Source organism: Cynocephalus volans, chromosome 7, assembly GCF_027409185.1.
Source record: "Cynocephalus volans isolate mCynVol1 chromosome 7, mCynVol1.pri, whole genome shotgun sequence".
Classification (NCBI taxonomy): Eukaryota; Metazoa; Chordata; class Mammalia; order Dermoptera; family Cynocephalidae; genus Cynocephalus; species Cynocephalus volans.
Window position 1 is genome coordinate 128,164,400 of NC_084466.1, and position 20,694 is coordinate 128,185,093.

General features: G+C 41.9%; 1 protein-coding gene and 1 non-coding gene across 2 annotated transcripts in view; both read right to left on the bottom strand.

Annotated features, from left to right (window-relative positions):
• Window positions 1-20,694, bottom strand: part of PIK3AP1 (phosphoinositide-3-kinase adaptor protein 1) — a 125,406-nt gene that overhangs the window by 72,982 nt on the left and 31,730 nt on the right. The window lies entirely within an intron of this gene.
• LOC134382859 (small nucleolar RNA SNORA66) lies at window positions 3,037-3,168 on the bottom strand. The gene has a single exon (XR_010024121.1). It is a non-coding gene; the product is annotated as a small nucleolar RNA SNORA66 (small nucleolar RNA).

Consider the following 20,694-nt stretch of genomic DNA (forward strand, 5'->3'; position numbering starts at 1 on the left):
CTCTTCCACAGTGCACTACAGAGAAGGCAGGCATCTCAGCAGGGCCAGGGTCCAAGCACTTCAGCTGATTAAAAGTTTCCTTCGAAGGAAATACCAACTCAGACATAAGCACGGCTGAAACCCATCTGAAAGAGTAGGATGGTCCCAAACTTTCCTATTTGAACGTGGAGATCCTTCTTCAAACCACCTCCCATTCCCCCCAACCCCTGCTGAAGATAATACCATCTTTGCTGTCCTGAGACTCAAATAATAAATGTTTGTGAGGAGGCACTCTGAAACCCCAAGGATCATCCCCAGTGCAAAGCATTATTAAGATGCCAATAGTATCCTCATTGCTTTAAAATTTGGCAATATCCTCTCAGCTTCTATGAAGTCTAGAGAAACTCTGGAGAAATTATAGAAAAAGACTTTCTTTGTGCATCCAGGTCCCCAAAGTCTCATCTATAAAGGACCCACATGGCAAATACTCCTTGAATTCAATGGCAGGAAAAGTCTGTTTCTTCCCTGAACTTACTGCTTTCTTACTGGACAATAAGAACGAGCTAACGTGATATGTTTCACCTTTCGCGCTTGCTGCCCTGGCAGCTCAATGGCAAATTTGTTTCTTAACCTCTTTTACACTCTTGTCCAGGTCCTTGGTCTTGCCTATTTCTCTTTTGTATATTGTATTTAATTTTGCAGCCTGCTTCAAATACTCTGGGGAGCCAGTTGGTATGTGAACCACTGTTTCTCAAACCAGCATCTGCCAAAAGCCTCGGATATATTCCTTAGGAGAATTTATGTTTGGGCTCTTCACTTAGATGATAATGCCTTTAAAATGGGATGAAGGGATATTTCAGATTATTTGAATGGCCGCATTATAATCAGGTCCTGCCACAGGATTTTGGGGCCTGTGTTTCTGTTTGCAATCACTTTGCGGCCAGGTAATGCTGTGCTAAACGTTGGAGGCTAATGAGGAAAGGAGAGAAGGGGCAAGATAATATGCAAATGAGGCATTTGTGCCAATCAGACACAAGAAGATATCCCTGTACACTACTTTAATAGAGAAATGTGGTGGGAGATCCAAGTCCTGAAGTCACACAGGGGAGCTGCAGCAAGCCTCCAGGAGGAATCAGCAAGCACGACAACCTCTGTGCTCACGACGCTGCCTCAGTAAACCAGCATCGCCTACTACAAAGCAAACGTACTGCAGTTGATTTACCTTTTATTTATTTTATGTCTATATTTGTACCTCGTTCATTTGTTTTGCTTTCAGAGTTGGTAAAGAACAATAAACATAAGGAGCTCAATATGTTTACATGTATTTTTAAAAAATCAAAATAATTTGTCAACACTAAAGGTTTATAAGAATTTTTTTTCCTTTAAGAGAGAGTCTATGCATTATTTGGGTCTGAAACAAAACCGTATGAATTTTATTTTATTTATTTATTTATTTATTTATTTATTTTGTCTTTTTCGTGACCGGTACTCAGCCAGTGAGTGCACCGGCCATTCCTATATAGGATCCGAACCCACGGTGGGAGCGTCGCTGCGCTCCCAGCGCCGCACTCTCCCGAGTGCGCCACGGGCTCAGCCCAAACCGTATGAATTTTAAATTAATAAGTATATGTATGGACTTGGACCCACACCTAAGCCACAGAGAGCAGCTCCTACTAGGCAAGAGAGCTGGTGACAGCCTCATTATTATTACTAATAATCAAAACAAATATTATTATTACTAATATTATTATTATATTATATTATTATTACTAATAATCAAAACAATATGTTACCATGTATTGAATATTATATAGTCTTATATTATTATGTATTATTGTATAGTCTTATATATTGTATATATTGTGTAGTCTTAATCTCATGTAATCCTCAAAACAACCCTGTAAAATAGGAATAAATATCCCATGCCCATGTTATAGATAAAAATAATGCCTGGATGGAATGAAATATCTTAGCCAAGGTCAAGCAGCAAGCAAGGGCAGAGCGAGAATTCTCCCACAGGTGTCTCTGTCCTGCCTCCTTTCTGGACATGGTCCAGGGAAGCAGAGGGCAGTGTCACTTGCTACTCCTGGTCTGGAGTTGTGACTGCAGCTCATGAAACAGGGCTTGGGCAGTTGCTGTCACCATCACCTGGTGGTGCTGCCTTGTTCTGAGCAATGCTGCCTTGGTTAGGTGTGTTGTGACCTACCACCAGGGAGAACGGGCACATTCCAAGGGTGGTGTTTAAACCGGTCATCTAATACCAACTGAACCAGCCAGGGTCCTAGGTGCCCTAGTGTCCTCTGACCCAAGGCTGCACTCTCTTATTTTCCAATTAAGTTTTCACACCACAATGCTTACCGCCTCTTTTTACTGCACAACATCTGGTACTCAGTTGGCACTCAAGAAGGGGAAGGGTAAAGAAAAATAGCGTTTGCTGATCTTGGAGAGTTTTTTTCAGAGAATGCAAGCTAACTTCTCTTGTAAGGTAATGCTAACCCTTGGAGAAAGTATAGACAAGTATCATTCTTAAAAACAACCACAACTGCCATTTGTTGAGCATTTACATTACGCCAGGGACAAAGCAAAACACAGTATAGATGCTTCCATTTTATCACAGCAACTAGGAGATTGTTATGATTCTGCCCATTTCACAGATGAAGTAATTAAGTTGTCCAAATCACACAGTGCATGCTATACGGAAATTTAACTCCCAGATCCATGCTCTCAACCCTCTACCAGAGTCTCCCACACTGTGTGCCATGCACCCTGGTGGTACAGGGATGATTCTAAAATGTACGGCAAACATTCAGTGACACTGAACCACATAATAAGAAAGCAGTCCTCTTTCAATTCTTTCAATTGCACTTATACCAAGAAGAAAGCCTTAATCTGGTAAGAGAATGCCTTTAACACCTCCTTAACATGCTTATTTCCCTTTGTACCATAGAGGGAACAAGGCCTTAAGCCCACAGCTTCTGTAGGCATTCATCCTTCATAGAATTTAATACCAATGTGTGGTTTTTCTTTTCTTTTCTTTTTTTCCTTTTCTTCCCCCCACACTGTACAAGGATAGAATGGGCCACTCAGTAGCTTCTGAGGCTAACACATTGCTATCACTACAATTACTTTAGCAAACCTGGTTCCCTTCACTTCTGCCACATCACGCACAGCCAGCGATCAAGTGTGCACTATTGTCTATATTTTTGTAGTTACCTTCTATCTATATAGAGAGATACTGGTTTTTCATTTCACAGTGGCAAAGTTTTATTTTAAAATAGATGTACTGAAATAAAAAACATGAACTGACCTAAAGAACACATTAAGTTAATAGCATAATAGAAAAGTTTTGGAAGTACATAGTGGTGACGGTTGTACAACATTATGAATGTAATTAATGCCACTAAATCGTATGCTTAAAATTGGTTAAAATGACAAATATGATGTCATATATATTTTAACATAATTTTTAAAATTAACATAATATACCAAAACCCACTAAAGTGTACACTTTAAATGAGTGACTTATATGGGATACGAATTATATCTCAATAAAGCTGTTCTAAAAAGTAAGAATACTATGGTACAAAGATAAGCCAAAAACAATGTTGGTGGTTCTCAAATGGCTGAGATTTGGGGAAAGCTACATTACACTACACTGCTTCCATTTCGTTACACTAAAAATTTTTTTTTACTCTTTTTAAGTAAGGTAAAGTGAAGGGAGGAAAGCAAGAAGAAGGCCTGTAGCATAGACATGTTGAACTACTTTCTTCAAGTTTTGGATGACAAGGAAAAAGAAAGTGCACTGAGAAGGAAACCAAGGAGATAAATTTCAACTGAGAATTAAGAGCTTTCCACCAGTCTAGTCAAAAATGGAATGAAACAGAAACGGTCACTGGGGCCAGTCACGTAACACGTGTGTCTCTGTGCTGGAATGATGCGGGGGGGACCATCTGTTCATGTCTGAGACTTCCAGAGTGGCTGATCAAAGAAAGAATAAAGAAGATTCAAACATTTATGGGAAGGAGGCAGAAATGAGTAGCCAAGCAGCCTAAGTACTGGGGTTCACACAAGAAGAGGCTGTGTTTCTTGTGCATTTGCATCCCGGGTCAGGGACCCAGATTTAACCATCACACAGATGAGGCAGGAATACAGAGACTTGCTCAAGGTCTGAAGAAACTTCTGGAGGCTTTTCCACTCAGGGTGAAATTTCTCAGCTGTTATGATGCTCATCCATCCTACCTAAGCCATGGTGATGAAATCACGAAACAGCTATTTCTCCAAGTCCCAAATAAAATGTCCCAATAACCCTCGCTTATTATGAAGTTTCCTCACCATGCAGCAAGTATCTACTGATCACGTAGGACATGTTCTAGCACCAGTCTGGATCCCACGGGGGAAGCCAGAGTATGAGCTCTGCAGTCTCTGCCCTTAGGAGCTTACAACTGAATTGAGATGATGAGTTCTCTCCACGAAAAAACAGAGAGAACTATGTGACATCTTGTCAACAAGCGCTACTGTATAGGGTGTAACTGTAAATTCAATTTAAGTCTGTGAGCTAATGTTTCTTTCCAAGTGTTTAGAAAAGTGCTGACACATGAAAAATACAGCAAGTTTAGCGAAACTGAGAAAAACTTTCTGAGGGATGAAGAATACAAGCTTAGTTACCTTAAGTCAAACAGCATTTGGATGCTGAGCTTACCTTTCTGTGAAAAGGCATATTTTCTATCTAAAGCAATAAAATAACTCATAGTTCATTCTTTTATTCCTTCAACAAATATTCATTGCCTGTCAATAAATAACAAATACTCAAAGCCTATCCCAGGCCCACCAAGAAATGTAAGGGTGAAAACATTTCTGTCCTCGTTGATAGGGGAAGACCACACAGGACAGCTGCAAGGACTTTCCTGGCAGAGGTAAAGCAAGACTAAAGGCACAAAGGCATGAGCGTAAATGATGTGTTCGGGCTACAGGAAGCAATGTGGGGGCACCTTTGATACGGGGGGGGCATGTCAGAGGGGAAGGGAACTTGGGTGTCGGAGAGGACCCTGCATGCCATGCAAAGGAGTTTGTTCTCTATATTGAAGATCTGGCAGCAAAAAGTATTCATGAGAAAAGGAAATTCTATAGAATACAGATTGAAAACACAGCTTAATTTTTTTTTAAGTTGAAGAATTGTCTTTGCTTGTTTTTTAAATTATTCCAGACACTCAAGGAGAATATAGCAGCTCTTTGTAAAGTCTGTTTAGAATTGAAAAGAGGGGCGGCTGACCACCCCATCACACCCTAAGCAGGCACTGCCTCAAATGTACCAAACAGCAGAAAACAGTGGCTAACAGTGTTACCAGCTAACATCCTGCTCTTTGAGGAACAAATATGATGCTATAATTAACCCGAAGTCTGAAAATATACCACAAGCATGGTTTACAAAGTGTTTAGAACATGAATCTTAAGTAAACTATCAACATTTCTCCTGTTCGTACTACATTTATCTTGTTTACTCTAGCTATTAGCTTAGAAATTCAGGGTCATGGCTCTTGCGTCCTTAGAAAGCACAAACGGAGACGTCAAGCCTGGCCTTGTCCCCACATTCCAAATGTGTGGACCCAAATGAAGGAGCTGCTGCTCCACTGCAAATGTATGTGTGTTCACAGGATGGGAGGTGAGAAGCTTGCAATGGTGGGACTCAAATCTTGAGTTTCAGTAACCCCCACCTCCCCCAGTTTCCTGGCAAATGTCAAGACCGCCTTTTCATTTTAGTCATCACCTAAGGGTCTTTCTTCTTCCTGTTCACCCACCTTGGTTAATAGGTACTGAATTTCCCATCCAACTAACCCCTTTCACTTACAAAGCTCCCAACAGAGAATGATAAGTTCACCCTACCCGTAAGTCACCAGCTACTGCTAAAGTCACATACAGTCATCAGACTGATGGGAAGAGGGTCAGTGGACTGCCAGGCTCTTACCCAGTAGATGTCTTATTGGCATTAAAGTCAGAGGAGGGAGGAAGTGACAATTATTTAGTAGTGATAGTGTGAGTTATTAAAGTGACATCAATCATTGCCCTCATCACCTTCATCATGATCATCCTCTACATGATGCCAGGAAGATAAGGCAGAGTCCTCTGGACACAGCCCCAACTCAGACTTTAAATAAACCATTGTGGCCACTCTGCCTCCCTGGAAATAGGAGAAAAGAGTAGAAAGGAGGAAGGAAGAGCGAATCTACTCCTCTTGCAATTTCCTACTGACTTCCAGAGGCAATTAGTGCCGTTGACTTTTCGAATGCAGGCTGGCTCACCTGTCACATCCCACCTGCGCTGCCTTCCGGGGGTTCCATGCCAGCTGCAGATTCCTGAGGCTTCATTTCACAACACATCGGTGGATTTGCAGCATTGGGTAGAGGGTTCCAGGTCAAGAATCTACCACACATCAACCCAAGTCTTTTCCAGCTCACAATGACAAGGAACAGGTTTTTTTTCTTCATTCACCAGTTAATTCACCCGACCCTCCTCAAGGTACTTAAGGTACAGGATAAAGGGGGCAGAACAGGAGGATAGGAGATCTCAGGTTTCTAAGACCTTTATCCAGCCCCCACCTAGTCACTCTAAGTGAACTATTCAGTGTTAGTTTTGTTTTGTTTTTAAAGTAAAGGATGATGGTTCTTCCCTTCCCCCTACCCACTCACCTTCCCTGCTCTTCAGCTGGAACAAAAATAGCACCGCAGCTGAGGCTGCAGGACAACCAGTGGCAGCTTGTGCTCACATTGTCCACCAACAGTAAACCTGCCTTGGCTCTTTCAGCGAGTGCTGGGGATGTGTCTGGGCCTTCTAACCTTCTTCCAAGCTCAACCTTCAGGAAGCTTTCCTGAGTAGTAGAATCAAGCCACTCTAGCCTCATCCAAGAAACTGCACTCAGCACCCAGCACCTCAAAACTTTTACATTTGTTCTCACTTCTTCCTTTCAGTGTCCCCAAGCACATGTGACAGAGACAACTCTCTCCATTTTGCAGATGGAAAAATGGAGGTATAGGGACATGAACTCAGTGGCCCTAGGTCATCAGCTGCTGGTTTAATGGTAGAAGCACATTTAGAACACATGGTTCCTGACCCCGACCTGGTTAGCAGAAGAACATTAGCTGCTCCCAGGAAACATGACCCAGATGGAGGAAAGACTGTGCTGTGCAAGCGGCTTCCTAGCCACAGACTGAAGTTCCTTCAACCAGTCTCTGGGAAATAAACGTGCAAAGGGTTGAGAAAAAATCTGCTTCCCCACCATGGTAAACAGACCTGTATCCCAGACCCAGCATCTCTGGGGCTGCTCCCCAAAGCACAAGCAACCAAAAGAACCCAGGAAAACGTAACTGGCCAAGTTTATCGAGGTCCTTAAGAAGCACTGTGCATACCTGCATCCCGACAGCTACTACTGGGAGAAAGCTCTCCACCGGGGCACTGCTGGAGGCCTGCAGGCCCCTGTGTCGTCGTTCAGGAAACCCCAGTGTTGCTAACAAAGCAGAAGACACCACAGCCCCCGAGTAGGCTTCCTCTTTCTTCATCTCTTTCCGACACTTATAAATGTGCTTCCTCTCCCTATGTAAATTTGGTTCAAACGGTACAACGCAGGCTTGTAATGAGGCCATTAATAACTAGTCTTTTAACAGGGTTTTCTTGGTTTCCTGGTTCAGGAATCAATTCTAATCTAAGCAGACAATAATGTCTGGATTTACTGCTGTGAGGACAGACAAATGGGCTTTGTTTGGGGCAGGCCATGTAAATGCAGTATATTTTCACCCAGCCAAGAACTGAGAAGCCACAGACAACTCCTGATAATAAAACCAAGCTTAGGAAATTATGAAGAAAATTTCTTTCCTTTTGTGTCTCTATCACTCAATTGTTGAAATTCCATGGAAGGCTGAAATGGTGTTTGTTTACCCCTTTGGCTGACCCTTAGCATTCTGACCGGCTGCCATGATAAAGTTGGGCTGGTCAGTTTCACTTTCCATTTTTAGGAAGGGTAACTTTCTACCTCTCACTCCACACAGTGAAACTCTGTGTCTGGCCTTACCGTATGGTCAAGGTGGTGTGGAGGCGTGATGCTCCTTGGTGAAGGGCTTAAAGAAACACCAAACAGCAAGACGACACTCTAAATTCTGCGTAAATAATTATGGACCAAAATTAAATCTCCTTTAACCCAGGAGTTGCTAATTGCCCTGACAATCAAAACCTGTGCTACTAAGGCCAAGGCTCTAAAGATATTCTGTAATATTTCCTAGCAACATAAATGCAGTTACTGAGAGATTACGGAAAAGCGCATTCAACTAAGTCACAGAAGTCCAACCTCCGCCATTTCCTGGGTAAGCTTGACTTTTCTAAGCTTCAATGTCCTCTGCTTTAAAATGGGAATACATATACCTGCCTGGCCTGTGGCACAGGCTTATAGGGATTAAGTGATAAACATGCTCTTTGAAAACTGAAAAGTGCTAGACAAAATTAAAATAATTAGTGCTGTTTATCTGTTGACCAAATTGTTCTTCCACTAGACTCTGATTTCTTTGAGAGCAGATTCCCTGACATTCATTCATCTTTGTGTCCCCAGAGCCTAGAATATAGTGAGAAATCAATGAATGCTTCTTGCATGAATGGATGAATCAATGAATGAGGTAAGATCAACCACCTAAGTCACTAGCAGGAAAAACAACACCAGCACCTCCGGGAGGACCATTGCAAGACTTCGTGCCTGGAAGCTTTTAGTGTGGAATCTGACCCCCTAATTTATGCTAGCAGGCTGAACCACACAGCCCTGAATATTCTGCATGATACACGCATTAGTCCAAGTCTTCTGAAAAAAAAAGGCTAAAATAGGATTAAACATACAAGGATTTTATTAGGGAAAGTGGCTAGGACAGAAATGGGGAGAGGGACTGGGAGAAACTTGTGACTGTTCGAGCCTAAATGAAGAGAAGGGGAAAGGAAGGTTGGGTGGGAAAGACCTAGACCACTGAGTCATCTAAGAGAGTCCTGCAAATCTGTCAGAGTCTTCAAACTGAAGTAGCCCACAGGACAGTCCAAGGACCGGGTCTACTGTAGTATACCTGCCACACTCAGTCAGTGGCTGGGAGCAGCCCGTGGGAAGTGCGGCCGTGCTCAAATGCCAGAATGGATCTAGGGTGCAGCCCTGGGGCCCTGGGTCAATTCCACTCCCACAGCTGGAGGTCTTCTCATGGCCACCGCACAATTGGCAGTACTTCAGAGCATGGGACTTAGAGTCCAGACGATCTGGACTGAATCATAGCTCTTACTAGCTGGTTAATTTAGCAAGTTATTTAACCTCTTAAAGCCTTGTTCTCCTTATTTGTAAAATGGAGATTATAATTTTCTGTATTAGTCCATTTCTGTTGCTTATAACAAAATACATGGAACTGGGTAATTTGTAAGAAAACAAAATTGATTGCTTACAGTTTGAGAAGCTGGGAAGTCCACAGTGCAGGGAACACATCTGCTGAAGGTCTTGGTGGTAGTGACAATGACCCAGGGGTCTCAAATGGCAGAAAAATGGTGGAAGAGAAAGACTAATCTTTCACGTGCTCTTTTAAAGCCCTCAGAACCACATCCCTGCCAACCATTATTAATCCATTCACTATGGCATGCTCCTGCAATCTAGTCACCTCCCCTTTCAATTACCATAATAGGATTTCCCACCCTCCCAACAGTCACAGTGGGGGCCAAGTTTCTAATACATAAAACTTGGGGGACACAATTCAAGCTTCAATGAGTTTGGGGGGGACATTCAATCTACTACATAATTACTACCTCTAAGTATTGTTACTGTTGAACACTGTCTGCCACATAGTAAGTGGCAGCTGCCATTTTCTCTGACCATTAACATTATTATTATTACACACAAAGTACTTCTACTAGCAATGAGGACCTACGAACAGCCCCCACTGTTGCGTACTTGTATTGGAGTTCTATGAGGCCACCATAGGGACATGGGACATAACCTAAAACCATGGTTTGGCAGTATCACAATTCAAACAACCAAACCAGTTTGTCTACAAATGAAAGGTCAGAGGGGCTTTCTCAGTTTGGCTCTTTCCTGGAGTGGCCGCCAGGGTGGATTGTATTGTGCCAGAATCTATCTACAGCCACAACCTCCTCTCCTTTCTTCTGCTTGCCATAGTTCATCGGCAGTGTCCTCAGTCTGTCCCCTGCCAGCTCTGAGGTCACTGTCTGTCTTTGAAAGAAAGCATGGTCAGGAAATCTTCCCCCCAAGAACAGGCTCATCCCCAGCTCTGAGAGGCATGGCTCTTTGCTATGTGTATACATAATGAGTGCCTGGTTTGGGACTCCCTGTCTGCCTTTGTCTCTGAAACCTTAACTGTTTTTTTTTTTAAACCTTGGCCAGCTTTCTGGTAGTGGTCATTACCTGGCTACTGCTGGCCTCTGGCCCCTACATCTTTCTAGAGTCACAGAGCCTCCCTTGTTGGACTGCTCTGACCTGAGGCAATTACAGGTTTTGTGGCCCCAGCTGAGCTGGCTGACACTCATACCGTGGTGGCCGTAAGGACCAAGAACCAACAAGGAGAGAAGCCCCCAGGCAAACTTGAAATCTCACCCTTACCTCTTCCACTGCCACCTCAGAGCCCTTCTGTCCAGCTCCCTTTTCCCGGAGTGTCACCAAAAACACACGCTGGGATTTCCTGTACTTTGTCTTTAAAGGAATGACCTTCAGTTTTCCTAACTGAAAGAGTCCAAATTAAACTAAAAAACATTGATTTTGCTTAATAATTAACATCTTTACAAAGCTGATGAAACTGTATCTTCCAGAATAATAATCTCCATTTCACAGGGTTGTATAGGAAGTTTCAAGTTTCCGTGTAGGAGATGGAGTCCCACACTGGAGCAGCCTTGTCTCGACCCAAGGCTGGACCACACAGGGCACAGAGTAAAGCACTGGTTGAACCCTCCCAGCCAGCGTCACTCGGAAAGGAAAGCCACAGAGCAGCAGAACAGGCTGACCACTTGTCATACGGCCTCCAGCGGGAGCATGGCGGCCACCGCTGAACAGGTTTCTTTTTCCCCACGGGTTCTCCAAGCCAGAGCTAGGGAGGTGCTGGGCCCACCCAGCACCAGATATGTTTGGTGTCCAAGAGAGAGAATTGCCATTGCCAGGGAAAAACGCCACAGGTTAAGCCACCTTCTGCCCCCACTTCACATAATAACACTTAAAAACTTAGGAATTAGCCATGTCACACCACTGTTCTTTGTCTCTTGTTTGCATTTACCACTCCCACCAATTGAAAAACCAATCATGTTTGGTTTCTTTGCAAATCCAAATTCCTTAAGCAATGATACCCCGAGGTAAAACCTGGGCATGCTCACACTCCTGCCCTAAGGTCAACTACCCATGAACCTCCACATCTCTCAGCCTTGGGTGAGCCAACTCGCCTCCGGAAGCCTGGCTGTCTTCCTCTGTGTTAACACCCCGTGGACAACATGATTTCACTTCTGGGGCCCTGTCATCCCTGACACTCTGTGAGTCCACTGGTCTTACCAACTATACTCTCACTAAACACAAAAATGTGGACTTTTGACTTTTTGCAAACATTTCTCCTCAGCAAACCCAGTTCAGTTATGTGTAGTACAAGATACAAAGCAAGAGAACATACTTTCCTGTTCGGGGGTCACGAGCACAAGGACAAAATATAGTTTCATGGTTATTTTACATATAAGTATAGGAACCACTAGAAACCTAATTAACATCAGAATGAGGATCAGGAACAATCCATCCCAGTGGTTCTCATCTTGTCAGAAGGAGGCAAGAGTGTTTGCAAAGGTCCTGCCAGTGTGATGAACTAGAATGGAGAAATTGTATAGCTTTTAAAAGCATAGCCAATACGATATTTTAATTTTATATTTTAAAATGAAAAAACTATTATCTTTATAATATGAACTATGGAAAGGGGATGTGTGTCAAAAGGGAGCAGGGATTAAAACAGGCAGAAAACTGCATCCCTGGAAACCTTACACCCTTTTGTCCACCTCTCCACCACTCCGTCAGCCTCCATGCCCACTGGCTAGAAGACCTTGCTCTTTTTCACTTTTCTTCTCTGTGATATTGCAGTCCTTTGTATGTAGCGTTTTGCCAACCCAGCAGTCACAATCTAGTTTATTTCCTCTTTGGTCAGGGTTCAGTAACCTTCCAAAAGTAAGCATGCCAGACACAGACCCTTGTGGGGGAACGGGAGAGTGGCCCACTCATACGACAGAGGCAAAGAGCACCTGGAAGGTTCTCATGCACAAAAACCTCCCCCACCTCCACATTCTATTAATGAAAGCCTCCTCTGAGTTATCCCACTGGGGATAATGCAAATGCTCTGGGGAAAGGTTCAACTTTATGGTCATTCACACCTTAGTGAGAATTATTTTTTAATCTTAGATCATCAGGGTTTGAAAGAAGCATAAGAATCATTTAGAGCAAAATGACACTCAATAAAGGAGGATTTTTGGTTTTTTTTTTTTTTATAATGGTCAACCTCTGTTTGAATATTATAGTGACAAGAGCGCCCTTCATCCTTCTCTGGAGTGGAAAGGGTCTACTCCACTGAGGTGCATTTCGAATTGTCTGTGAAAGCTCATCCTTACCTTCGGTCTAACCCTGCGGAATCCAATAAGATGGTTCTGCGGCAAGTAAGGGATATAGCAATCTAAAATGCCCCTAACACTAAGAAAATTTATCTTCCAGAATAGAGTCCAAAAGTCGGGCGGGTTGGGGGTTGCCAGTGAAGGGTTCAGCCACATTCCCAAGGCCCCAGATTCTTTCTGTTTCCCAATTCTATTATCTTCAGCGTGAGGTTCCTTCTCAGGCTGAGAGCTATATGTTCAGTTCGGATACAAAAATGTTCAGCAGAAAAAGAGAAAAACATTTCGACAGGGATGGAGTAGAAACTCTTCCTTTCACACTGACTGCTCCAACTTACATCACATGGGCAATAACAGTCACCAGGCGAATGCCCAGCACTCACAGCCTCCATAGTTATCGAGGGTGGAAAGAGTGTTGGAACTTCCACCATACTGTCCACCACTCCCAAAAGCCTCCGCCCCAGCTACAGTTCTCCCTGACCCTGAAACTCAGGACACAGCCACAACCCTTTCCACGTAATGGCTCATACAACATGTTTCCAGACTCTCTGGTTGTCTTTCTCTGGACATATTCTATTTGGTCAGTGACCTCCTAAAAAGGTGGCGCCCAAAATGGAACATCATTCTTGGTAGAATATGATGAAATTACGATATTCCAGGACTTGGGAGTTATGTTTGTATTAATGTAGCTTAATATTGTGGTAGCTTTTAGTAGCAGCATCATACTGTTGATTTCTTTTTAAATAAGTACTCAACTATAAATCCTGCAGTTCATTCTCACAAGTTAATACCATGCTAGATTTCTGCTGTGCTGCACTAATTCAACTGCATTGATGGACCTAAGAGCAGAACTTAGGATCATCTCTACTGAACTAGATCAAAATAATTTGAATAATGCTTCTGCCACTCAGTTTAATAACTACCTGCTCACCTACAAATGTCATCCATCTGTAAATCAGTACTAGTTTGCTAGGGCTTTCATAATAACATACCATAAGCTTAAACATACCAGGATGGCTTAAAGAACAGAAATTTACTTTCTCACAATTCTGGAGGCTGAAGTCCAAGAGCAAGGTGTCAGCAGGGTTGGTTTCTTCTTAGGTGCCTCTCCTTGGCTTGCAGATGGCTGCCTTCCTGCTATGTCCTCACATGGTTTTTCTTCTGCGTGTGCCCACATTTGTGTCCTAAACTCCTCTTCTTATAAGGACACTAGTCATATTGGATAAGGGTACATCCATGTGACCTCGTTTTACCTTAATTACCTCTTTAGAAATCCTAACTCCACATAAGTCACACTCTGAGGTACTGAGGGATTAGGACTTTAATATGTGAATATGGGAGGGACAGAGTTCAGCCCATAACAAATGTGATGTCTGACTTCTGTATCTGCCTCAAAGTCAGAGAATAACTGGACATGAAATCCAAGACCAGAGCCTCCAGCTCTCCTCCAGACACTCCTTCAAGGATGACCATTAATCCAATTACCTTCTCATGTAATGCTGACATCGGTCTCTCTGGAGAGGGGATTTTGAGTAGGATTGGGAGAGTGCTGAAAAGAAGGGTCATTTGGGAAACTTGGGCACTTTTAGTTGAACAAAAAAGAGGGCTCTGTTAGGGTGTTTCCACAGTCAGAGTGCGTGACTGTGGACATGAAGGTGCTGCATCAGGGGCTACTGTGCATAGATGAGTCATAATGGAGAAGGCTAAAGGAAGAAGAACTAGAACGTTATCAGAAGGCAAATTCAGTCACTTCCCAATTTTACTTCAGATGCCAGTAGCAGCATCTGGGATACTAAAATTATACTGAGTACCCATATCATAGATTGGCTTTGCCTATCTTCATTACTTTGCTCTGGGATTAGCCAGGTGGGCAGTGATGACTTGGCATTATGCCCAGGGACTTGAAGACCCAGATTTCTATAGACGTGGTTAACGGAAAGCAACTTGTACACTTTCTCACTCTTATCGCCTTTAAAAAATATATACACACAAGTATGCATGCACATATATGTGCATATATACATACACATATATGAGGATATTTCAAAAAGTCCGTGGAAAAAATAAAATTAAAGGATAATATGAATCATTTCATGAACTTTTTGTTATATATATACATACAGAGAGGCGGGGGTGATGTACTATTAGAGCACCTACACATAAGTACTAAAGAAATAGACAGCACTAAAGAGTAGATTTAGATAAAAACAAAAACCTATCTTTAATTAGATCAGTTACTCCTGATCCTTAACTGTTCCTTCTTATATTAAATTGCTTAACTTAAAAGGCAAAAGCCTGCTCCCAGTGGACTTACAGTTCTAGTGCTTGAAGCTTTAGGGTAATGTGATGTTATTACCACTCTGCCATTTGTTTCCCTCCCTGCTGGTAAGAAAAAGTACTCAAAGGATGGAAATCATGGCTAGAGGGTCTGTAAAGATTGCTCAGCCCATCTCCTGCATCTGACGCTGGAATCTTCTTTCCCCAAAACCAAACGCCTACTTAAAACAAATAAAACTGGCGCATGGGAGTTCACCTTTGCAAGAGCTGCCTTCTCTCCTAGGACACTCTCCTTTCTTCAGTTTCCTCAAGGAAGAAATTGTCAAGGGAGAAGAGAAGCACCTTTTTTTGTTCCCTGCTCTAGTTCGTACTGCCTCACCATGATGAGACTATCTGTGGCAACATGATACTCGAGTGGGAAGGAGAGAGCTGTGTGACCCCATCGTCTTTCCCCCCAATTAATGGATGCTTTCTAGCCACTTCACCAACTGACACAAGCCTCACCTCTGCTCTCTAATCAAAACCTTAGCAGGGTTTTACACAAACTGAAATTTACATTCAATCGTCACCATAGCAACCATCACAGAATGAGATACAACTTTTTCCCTCTGTTATACAGTAATCTACTTTTTAAAAAAGAGCTGCTTTCCTCTTCAGTTGCAAATCCAAGCTATTCAGAAGGTAACCATTAAAAATCTACTTTGAAAAAACTGCATTTAAATAGATTATAACATAGTTCTAAAAACAGGCATTTGAAGTGGTTTCTAGACACTTAGCATCATATACTCATTCCCTCAGTTGGTAGCAGTATGTTGCTGAAGTCTCACAGATTTGGCACAGAGCTAGGAATTGTTAAAATCAAACAAGCCTTCGCTCATAAGTGTGACAACCATCCCTTGAAAGGTGCCCCAAGATAATGACTCTGAGCTAAGGCAGAAAATTCTGCTAATTTCAAAAATATATCTATATCATGTTTAAAAAGAGAAAAAAAAAGGAAGAAAGAAACAAGGTTTGTTTTGACTATTCAGTGTGAAGCTGGAAAATCCCTTGAAATTTGTAGAATTCTCCTATTCACTGAAGAGGAGCTATTCATTTTCTACTGTGGCTCAAGGCTATGTGAGAATGTGCACCAGTAATGTGGAGGGAGCCAGAGATAAAGGGACAGATCCCCACCCAGGAGGTCTAATTCTGTCTCATTCTATGAGTACAATGCCAAGAGAGAGGCCCTGAGTATTCGCGGATGTTGGAAATGTATTTTGGATTTAGGAAAAGGTAAGAAAAGATACCTTTCAGAAATTATACTAAGACAAAAAGAAATCCACTTATGACACTAACTCCATTAACCAATTAATAAGCACCCCCCCGCCCATCTCATCCCTTCTATGCACCTCCTTCCCTTACTACTTACAGTCCCTGAAATTGAGCAATTCAGTTGTACTGAAGATTGAAATAATAAAATTAAGTCAATTTCCATAAGCCAAATAATTTGATCTTGTTTATTTAAAGCCATACTATAATGTAGTGATACACTAATCATTCATTTATTCACTCACCAAATATTTGTTGAGCACTAGATGCCACCATATGCTGAGAGTTGCAACGAATAAAGATGAGTGAGATTTCAACCAAGACCTCATTACTCTTCTAATTCATGGTATGGCAGGTGTTTTATGCCAAAATGTCAAGGAAATTTTAACCAGTTTTCTTAGAATAAACATTCAAGGTTATGTCAATTTATAGGAGGTAACGACAGTCACATGTTGTTCCACTTATTTTAATTACCCCAGTCTGGATGCCCAAACTAGACTAATGGCTAACAGTTCACCACTTTTATTATGAAGAACTACTAGACCTCACCAGAGGATAATTTATTTTAAGATTTCTGAAAATGCCCTGACTTGGTCTCAGTGTGACTCTGCCACTTAGGAGATATGGCTAAATTCTACTCCAAATGACAAATGATGCTCCCCCAAATGCCCCTAACCACCAGGCACTGTGAAAAGCCAGGAGAGGCAGTTCCTAAAGCTTCTCAGTTATTCTTTTTCATGCAAGACCATTGACATAGCTAGTTAGGCAAGGAGGGGTTGATTTCCAAATAGGTTGCCAACATATCTTGTATGACTAGAAGTGAGAAATCTTACATACTAAGTGAGATAATGTAGGTGAGAAAAGGGCTAGCCCCAGAATGAGATGCTGGCACCTCTCAGGTGCCAACCCAGGGAGATGGTGGCACATGTCCAGCACCCTGAGTGAGACCCATGCTGAGGCCAAGTCCCAGCTCAGTGAGAAATGATGCCCATTAACAAAGTCTGATCTGGGAGCAAGCAGGCTGCACTCTACAGCGTGTCCCACCATACAAGACAGCCTGGACCATGCTGGGGAAGGGGGCAGAGATACATACCACTGAGTTACCCGGGATAGAGTGTAGAAAAAAATCAGAAAGAAAATCCCAGTGCATGCAAAGACCAATGAATCTGTGTCAGCAATCTTCAAGAAAAACTTTGAGGCACAACTGGAAAAATTTAAGACAGAGTGGGTACTTTCCAAATTACTGGAAAAAATAACAACCAACATTCTGTATTAAAGAAAATGTACCAAGAAGCATAAAAATGGAAGGCTTAAATATGAACGCAGATATCAGAGATCAGAGCCTTTCAGGTGACACTCTGACAGATAAGCCATGCTGTCAATTAACAAGACAGGCTGAGGATAGAGTCAAAATCCTTTTGTAAGAATTGAAGAGACAGGGCTGGCCGGTTAGCTCAGTTGGTTAGAGTGTGATGTGGTTAACACCAAGGTCAAGGGTTTAGATCCCCAAGCCGGCCAGCCACCGAAGAAAAAAAAAAAGAGTCGAAGAGCCTAACTACATATGTATTGCAATCAACACCAGAGTTCTAGGTTTCTTATTTGTTTCCTGCTTTTTTTTTAAAGATCACAATCTCCCCAACACAGCCTCCTGGTTTCAATGCCCACGTGTGGCTTTTGTGGTCAAAGGAAGGAAAAAATGTCATTTTGAGTATCTTAGGGCTGTAGACTTACTACTTTTGAAAAATATAAATAAATATATCCACAAAAGCCACAGAATTCAGCTTGCAAGTTATTTATGACTTGATTATTTTCAGAGTTTCTTAGAAGACCTGTGTGAAATCTAAAATGACCCCAGCACGGTTTGAAGGTGGTCATTCCAGTAGTCATCAACTTCAAGATGCACAAAACTATCACTGGTGTGAACTAAGCAAAGAGAGAGCACCCTAAACCTCCTTCATTGTTCATAGCCATGTTGCTAACAGGCTTCATTGTTCAGAGCCATGGAGCTAGGAGGAGCAGAGGCAGCCAAGTTGTGGTTCAGCAAGAAACGATGCTGACCGTCTTCATCTGTCCACAGCTTCTGGTGCTACTTCCATAGCTGGGCTGGCAGCAAATGACGGGCCTCATATCTTCTGCAGTGGAAATAGCTATGTCTTCTCCTGCCCCCTTTGCAGAAGGAACTGTCACACCTGACATGCATTCTAGGGATTTTATTGAAAATTTTACTATGTGTCAGGCACTGAGCTAGATACTGGAAGGACCCAGCTACATTTTGTTTTGCAGCTTGCTTTTTATTTAAGCTCATGGACAACTGTCCTTTAACTAGTCTTCTTGCTTCAATAGTCAAGGACTTCACAGTCTTTGGGGTTGTGGGGATCTAAACATAATAATAACTCCAATGCAAAGAGAAAAGTCCAACAGTAGGAGAAGGCCTGATGTGTTCACCATGAAAAAGAACAGAAAATTAACAAGAGTGATCACTCCAAAACTGGTTCCCCAAATCTCCATATCTAAGAGAGGACACCTCAGAATCTGAGAGGAATACTTTGGGACACGTCACCAAAAAGTTAATAAACTTATGAAATTCATTTCTTCAGAAGAGAAGTTTAATGAAAAGCTCCCAATAGATTAAAAAATATATATAAAGTATTGGGTTGCAGGCTCATAATGAATAGAGAAATTCAGAAGGCTTATCCACATATCTGCTTTTTTGAGGCCAATCACAAGAAGGACCTCCACAGCCTAAGATGGAAGCAGGACAGAGAATGGAGGTTGAGGGGTAGGGAAGGGAAGAACAGGAACTGGAGAAGGCTGGGATCTAGAGGCCCCCAAATATGCACATGTTAGCCACAGGAACTCCATGTTGACCTGGTTAATACCCTGGGGGTGTATGCAGGTTTTGCTCAGGGGACAAAAAGTCTCTGCTGTTAACAAAAAAACCTAAGAAAACTCTAATAAAACTGCAAAAGTCAGCTGCATGTACGCAGTAAAAGAGCTTTGCACTGTCATATTGAGTCTGAACTTTATCCTATAGTCAGTGGTTTCCCATCTGGGTTTTAGGAAAGTCATTCTGGCAGCTTGGTAGAGGATGATGGGCTGGGGAGAGATGAGATGGAAACAAGATCAGTAGAAAGCAGTTGTCCATGAGCTAAGATAAAAGCAAGCTTCAACACAAAATGTATACAGTAACCCACTTCAGAAAAAAAATTCAGAGTGAGTATATAAGTTCACAGGAAAAGATCAATTGATTTTTAAAAAATCAAGTTGCAGAATAGCATGTACACAATGATTCTGTTTACAATGAAAAGATACCCTTGCCTGTATGTATTTTATAAATTCATAGGAATGGGCTGGAAAGACACCAAACTATTAACGGTAGTTATCTCGATGGAAGAAAATGAGGATTTGGGGAAGTTGATGAATATTTTCACTTTTTCCTGTAGACTTCTGATTGTTAGAAAGTTTTTTTTATAACAAGCACATATTACCTTTATAATTTTAAAAAATATTTCTAAAACTTAAAAAATTAAAATATTACTATAAAATGAAAGGTATTTCTGTGACAAGAAATGGTCAGGGTCCAAAATCAAACCAGTAGCCGTGACAGCAGAAAGGAGGGAACAAACCCAGTGGACAGATGCTGATGAAACAGCGGACGGGAGCCAGGGGGAAGAAGGTGGTGTTGAGGGAATAGGAAAGATGAGTTTCCATCCATCATCTCAGTTTCCCTTCCCATAGCCCTAGGAGGTGGGCATTTTCACCCCATTTTACAGATAATTAAAATGCAGCCTCTGTGAGTCTTGCCCCAGGATTCAGAGACTAGAGCCCTGGCCTGCCCTGGTCTGAATCTTAGACTTGCTGCCTCAGCCATTTGAAGCCCTTTATATCCTGGGCCCTCTTCTGCTTCTGCCCATGTCCTGATCCCGAGTAGTAGGAGGGAACTAGGGAGTTAGTTCTTTTTTTTTTTTTTTTTTTTTTTAACTATTTATTCATCAAGACATTATTGGCACAGTAATTTTCATATCCTCATCAAATTAAAAAATTGCTATTTTGTGTACTCAATTCTTAAGAATCCTAGAAATTGCAAATGCATTCAATATTGTATTTAAATAAGAACCTAAAAAGAAAAACATTAAAAACTTGAAAATTTATGGTAGGTATGTTACTATACAAAATAAAGAACTTTGCACATTTATGGAAATATTGCTGATGGCACAGTTCTACCAAAACTCATACACATTTTACTGCTTAATTTAAATATTATCTTAGTGGGAAAAAAACAGTATTCTTTACTCTTCCAACTCTCTAATGCTAACATACATACAATTCTGGAGAGATATCACTTAGGTGTTATAAAAACCAAGGTGGGTACATAACCAGGTCAAATTCAAAGTCAAAGATGCTTCAGAGATTCCAAGAAAAGATTTGAAAACAAACTTAAACCATGTATGGAGTGCGCTCATAGACCACCAAACTGTATCTTTTCTCTGTGGT